The sequence below is a fragment of the Trachymyrmex septentrionalis genome, unplaced genomic scaffold (genome assembly GCF_001594115.1).
Source record: "Trachymyrmex septentrionalis isolate Tsep2-gDNA-1 unplaced genomic scaffold, Tsep1.0 scaffold9, whole genome shotgun sequence".
Taxonomy (NCBI): Eukaryota; Metazoa; Arthropoda; class Insecta; order Hymenoptera; family Formicidae; genus Trachymyrmex; species Trachymyrmex septentrionalis.
In genome coordinates this window covers 3,889,950-3,896,096 of record NW_017306091.1, presented here as the reverse complement: position 1 = coordinate 3,896,096, position 6,147 = coordinate 3,889,950, and the positions used below count along the sequence as shown (strand labels likewise).

Here is a 6,147-nt window from a genome sequence, read left to right as displayed (position 1 = left end):
ATCATCTCTTAATCAAACTTTGATGATAGCATTGAAATTACAATTTTAAAGAAAAATCAAATATTATTGAGTTCTAAATGCATAAATATGTCCACTAAACTAATAAATCATAAAATTAGTACAATATTTTCAGTTTTTTTAACTCTTAATTACTTCAATATTCACAAGGACGCCAATTCCCGTAAGGATCTCGGTCTTTAATAATCGTGCTTTCTCGTCGGTGCTTGCGTGAAGCTTCGCGAGTCGATAAAGTAGATTTACAAATTTGCATTTACCGCTCGTCACCTGGATCAACGGCGAAATTGGCGGGGGCGGTGGGGGCGAAAGGGTATGATACCCAGGCAGCCACCTGTCGCGCGCATGCGCAGGCCGCGCGTCGCGCAGGACACCTTGCCGCCCGCGATGGAACAACCGTCAGTGTAAATCAAAATGGCGAGTGTGATGATGGTACGCGGCGGATGGTAGCGCGTTTCGGCCGCTCTTGCGTTTCTCTAACGCGGTTTCTCTACACGATAATGTGATCCACGTGATCGCATCAACGACCGCGGAATCGACGATCGGCGAGTTTGGAGGCTCGTCGTACTTTTTTTTTTTTTTTCCTTTCCCCTCTCAACAGACGCGGCCGTCTCCGTTCCAGCGTGACCCGAACGTCGAGCACCCTCCTGTCTTCGGGGTGAATAACGACAGGGTGACAGCGACGCACGAGATCTCCCGCAGCTAATTGTAAGTGTCCAACGATCGTTCGCGTGTCGATACGCGCGTTTTTTTTTTCTTCCTCACCGCACCACGACGAGGGTTCGCCGGGCGTATCGCGTTACGCTGTCGTGCACTTGGCGTGCACGAGCCGGAGCCAACCGTGCTCGCTGTCAACGTGACACACCGACGTAAATACTGGAGACTCCGGAGTCGCCGCCGCGCGCCTATCGACTCGCGCGTTCACGCGCGCGGCGGAAAGCGAGGTTTCCGCGCTACTTCGCTCGTGGATACCTTACGTAAAGCGCGATTGTGTGTCGTAGATTATGAAATCATTAGTTTCCCCGGGCGTGTGCAGACTTTTCCTCCCGAAGCGAATTACTTAAGAAAAAACAGAGGAAAGCGAGCCGACTTCTATTATTTCAGAGTTTCGCTGTTACGCGGGTGATTCTTGAAACGAGCTATATTCCTGAAGTAAGTTTGTGTATTTTATGTCTATTCTTATCAAGGTAAGTTGACTTTAATCTCGGTTTAATTTACTCCTTACATCATTTTTCGAAATCTTAGAACTAGAAAAAGATAAAAGGTAAATATCAAACGAAGATTAAAGTTAATACCACGTTGATAGATACGGGCACTAAAGAGAGAATAGCCATGATCTTTGAGTTCGATAAATTTGAACATGTTCCTTTGATAATGTATGTACATAGCGCAACTCGGTAACTCGCGGCTGGAAATATCGCGGAAATATGGAAATAATCATAAACGTAGTTCGATTTCTGTTGTAAAGTTTATTAGAATGTTCGTTATAAGTATATCGGATGTGTGCCAATCTATTATATCCTGACTTTTCGTTCCAATTTGCAACTTTAACGAGGAAATAATCGAGACGGTAAAATATCCTATAAATATTGAAATTGAGCTCCGCTCAGCTCTTCGTTCTCCATTGTGCCGGGATTTCACTGGAAATCGCATCGTCGTGTATTGATTTGCCGACGTGCACGACGTTCGTTAAAAAATGTGACACGCGTCGAACGCAGCTATCGAGAACTTCAGGAAACGTGTATGGAACACGCTCGAGCCTGTCGATACTCGAGAATGAATCGCGAAACAATACCGCGTGCAACTCGTTCTGCATACTTATCCCGGAAATGCGTCGAGACGCGTTATCTTCTCATATCTTGAATATATTATAGGAGCGAGCCTTCGTCTCATCGTCTCCTCGTGCGAGACATTCATAAAATTGAACGGGAGAATAATCAACGAATCGATATACTTAGCCGACAGTTCGTTTTCCTACGAATTAATTGCGTCATTTAGTCGATAATTAAGATCAAGGCTAACAAGATGCTTCACAAATAATTATCCGAAAATCTAATTGTTCTTCGATAGATCTCTAATGTCTTCATTTCACGATTGATTTATACAGATTGATACAGATTTGATTTATACAGATTTATACACACACACACACACACACACACACACACACACACAGATTGCAGAATAAATATTATTTTCCAATGATAATTTTGATGCGAATTCCTGTCTATTAAATGTCATAAATGCAAGTTAACTTTAATCTCGGTTTAATTTAGTTCTTTATCTTCTTTCAATTCTTAGAACTGGAAGTGGTATTTTTATATTCTAATATAAAGAAATGGATATATGCAACGCTTAATTGAACGCAAAAAGAATTCTTTCGCGAAGCTTTAAAGATCCGGAGAACATATAAAATTTTCACGTGAAACTTTTCGTAGTTGGCTATATTATAACCGATATTGAACGACATTTTGTGACGCAGCGCATCACGAAAATGAGCAGTTTGTCCAAAGATGCGTGACTGCAGTTCAACACGTCCGTGAAATAATAAATATTCACTTGTCGCGAAAGGAAGGACGATATATGATTTACGGTTGAGACGTAATTTGCGCCAGACATATTGCACGAATGTAACGAAATTATCAGCGTACAGCTGTTTGTTATAATTAGAAATTTTAACTAACTTTAATTTTTTAAAGTTCAATGGAAGATCGTACGATAGACAGTATCAAATGCTTTTGGCAGGGAAAAAGATAAAGATAGATAAATTCTTTTGTCTTAATATTTGATGATCGGTGATTTATTATATATTCGTGGCAATGAATACTATATTAGTCTTAGAATTTAGGCAAACGATAGAGTCATTAGGAATCTTAAAAAAGTTCTTTTTTTTTTTAATTAGAACGGATTATCCTTTATTTTTATTATAATTTCTTATTTTTATTTATTTGATAGGTTTGCTTTTTTTCGAGAATTTATATGTATAGCACACTGAGAATAGTGTACAATTTATTCATAGAGATATACGATTATGAGTTTTGAAATGTTTAACGGGAATCGTCAAATAATGTTAAATAATTGTAAGCAACAAAAATCTATAAAAATGTTTAAAAAAGCCATATAATTCTTGGAAATTAGAACATCCGATAACGTTAATTTTACTCTGTTTGCATATATGGATGATTGATATAGATTGCTCCGAGAATAAATAAAATATTTTTCAATGACAGTGTTGATTCGAATTTGGAAATTTATGAAATTCGATAAACAGCATATATCTCTGAATATTTTGTAGTTATACAATAAATAAAGGATAAATACAATAAAAAAAAAAAAATAAAAGAATCTTTGTATCTCAGAATATAAAATTTCATTGCTACGTATATTTTTTCTATATCATATTGAACAGTATTAATCTCTTACTTACGTTTGACGATTTTTGTATTTCCTGTATGTACCTTCTGAAACTATTTCGTAATCAGTTGGTCCTGTGGCGCAACGGATAACGCGTCTGACTACGGATCAGAAGATTCCAGGTTCGAATCCTGGCAGGATCGGGGCGTATCTTTTTTTTCTTCCGTTCAATCACATATTTTTGTGACTCATTGCACCTTGACGAGCTGGAGTACATTGTTAACGAGGATTGCGTAACGTAACCGGTTTATACGCGATGTCCAACCGAGTGTTGCGTCGATGTATCATGTCGGAAAAACAGAAGACAGATGTCGTGTTTATCAATACTGCGTATCCTATTTAATTACACCGTTTTTACTACCGCAATTAGAATTCATATAATCAATCGCACGTTTGCCCATTAAAGTAATTAATATTTATAACTGAAGCGGATACTATCGCAAATTACAACCGGAAATTCAGATTTTCTAACGAAGAAATAAGTGATATAAGCGCGACATTTTTTTATTTTATCAATGAATTTATAGAAAGAGTACTTTAACGTAAAATTTACAATTATTATATTTTTGAAGAAAAATATGTCTTTCTTTGAAATGTCGTGATAAACGGTACAGTTTGTGACTGTAAATCTCTGCGAAAATAATCGCGCGTAGAATACAAATCATTTTATAAACACTGTAGTGTACGGGAAGAACGATTTTGTAATATTAAAAAATTCAGCTTTATAGATGTGGATCTGAAAAATATTGTAATTTTATTTCGGCCACATCATAATTATGTGGGTCGCTAGAATGTCAAAACTGTTCACAGTATCATCATTGTTTACATTTTTTAATTATTTTGATAAGTTTGATGTCCCAATTGAATTATTTTCAGATATGTATCTAGCTAAATTTTTAAATACTTTTGCAAAATTTATTCCCGTTTTTTCCGTTCTCGTATACATATATCCTTTGAATCCTGATACAATATTTGTAGCTCGCGAAGTTTAATGAAACTCGAAGATCGATCTACAAACTTTCATTCGACGCGTTGGTACGTAAAGAAAAGATTATAGTTGAGTGTGACTATCATTTTTCCGATGGTTCTACTTTTAACACATTCGATGCATCGGAACGCGTGTTTAAACTATAAAAAGCAACCAGGAACCGAATTTTTGCAACGGATTCTTCGGGGAATGTTCAGAAATAGTCCACGTGCCGGACGCGCCGACCTGACGCGCGTGTCCATTTCTTTTTTTCCATGCTTCAGAGCGCATCTCGTGTACCGAGTGGTATTTCGAGATAAATTCTTTTACTCCGTCTCCGTGACGCCTTGAGATTTCCGGCTTTGATACTTCGGATAAGTGCCAGAGAGAATTCGTTCTGTGAGAGAATTTATGACACTTTGGTACACACGTTATTATTTTCACGGACGGAAAAGAATTCGGGATCGTGTCTCCGAAGAATTTTCTTCGACGTTATTATCTATATTTAAAGCTCAGAAATCGAAATGATCAATAAGAATCAGAATCAGAAAAATTTTTAATAAAAGTTTTCTTTTATTTTCAGAGATTATTTCTAAATCAGTATCAGAAGGTTGTAGAATATATATTCAGTACATATCGCCGAGTGTTACACGTTCGTAGAATCGCGATGTTGGTACATCGTAATTATTCTCTCAGCTGTTCCTTTAACGTCATTTGCGGTCTCCCTCGGGCTTCCGCCGAAGGTCGTGAATTTCCGTACAGGAAGCGTCTATTTCCTCTGCTTGTCGTCGTGCGAACGACTGGAACAAATCCGAGATTCGCGGTTTACTTTGTTGGTATCCGCTCTTGTTCACGAAGGATGAACTGTATTGTTTGGAACATACTGATCAGGAAACTTCGTGTTGCATCCATGTATTGAGGAAATGTAATTAACGGTGAAAGGAGTCACTACTTCCCTTTGTCGAATCACCTCCAGCTTACACTCCACGTGTGAATTATATGACGCAATTTTTCTGCGAGAAAACATTATTTTGCGAGATTGTTCCATCAGTTAAATCCATATAAAGGATATCTAAAATTTACACGGAAAGGAATGAGTTTTGATGAAATATTAAAAAATTCAGGTAGATACAAATCCGAAAGTAATTTGGTTGAACCATCAAAATAATTATGTAAAAGAACTCAAACATGCTAAGTAACGCCGTAAAAAGTTTTGATATTCTAGCAATCAGTTTCAACGTCCAACATAATTATCTTAATAGTCTAATGAAATTATTTTCCAATCTGTATATCCAGCTAAATTTTTAAATATTCCAACAACATCGTCTTTTCCATCTATCATTTTTGTCACTTCGATTATATCAACGAGTGAACAATGGCACATGAGGTGATTGACTTCGCGAAATAAACATTATCGATATTATGATTGAAGATTAACGATTAGAACTTCATCAGACTTCCATCAAGCGGACTCGATTTACCGGATTTCCTCAATTACTTTGTAAACAGTTTTCACGCAAGATCCGGCAGGATGTTAATCGTTTTCTCGAAAGTGGTTTCTTTTCCATATCGTGTTATCGGGCGCGGTTTGCAAGAAAGGAAACTCCTTTCCTCCTTTCGGCTCCTTCCGTTTATCTCGGCTTTTCTTCGTGCGCGATGGAGAGTGGCGCGTGTTACCAGCCCGTCGAGGAAACAAGCCAGCCATTCTCTTTCTCAATAGTACCTTTGCTCGCCTATCGTTTCGAAATAAC

At 37.7% G+C, this 6,147-nt stretch overlaps 2 protein-coding genes and 1 non-coding gene across 4 annotated transcripts in view; 2 read left to right on the top strand and 1 right to left on the bottom strand.

Annotated features, from left to right (window-relative positions):
* Positions 1-309, bottom strand: part of LOC108755929 (short-chain dehydrogenase/reductase family 16C member 6-like) — a 19,699-nt gene extending 19,390 nt beyond the window's left edge. Inside the window, exon 1 of the mRNA XM_018499369.1 lies at positions 276-309. The gene's annotated coding sequence lies outside the window, so the exon portion shown is untranslated. The remainder of the gene's footprint in view (positions 1-275) is intronic.
* An 11-nt stretch (positions 310-320) lies between these two features.
* The window catches only part of LOC108755928, a 23,172-nt gene continuing 17,345 nt past the window's right edge, over positions 321-6,147 (top strand). Inside the window, exon 1 of one of the 2 annotated variants that reach the window (XM_018499365.1) lies at positions 321-723. The gene's annotated coding sequence lies outside the window, so the exon portion shown is untranslated. Of the gene's footprint in view, positions 724-1,054; positions 1,168-6,147 lie in introns of those variants that run through there. The other variant, XM_018499366.1, reaches the window with a different exon arrangement.
* On the top strand, positions 3,500-3,572 carry Trnar-acg. The gene has a single exon. It is a non-coding gene; the product is annotated as a tRNA-Arg (tRNA).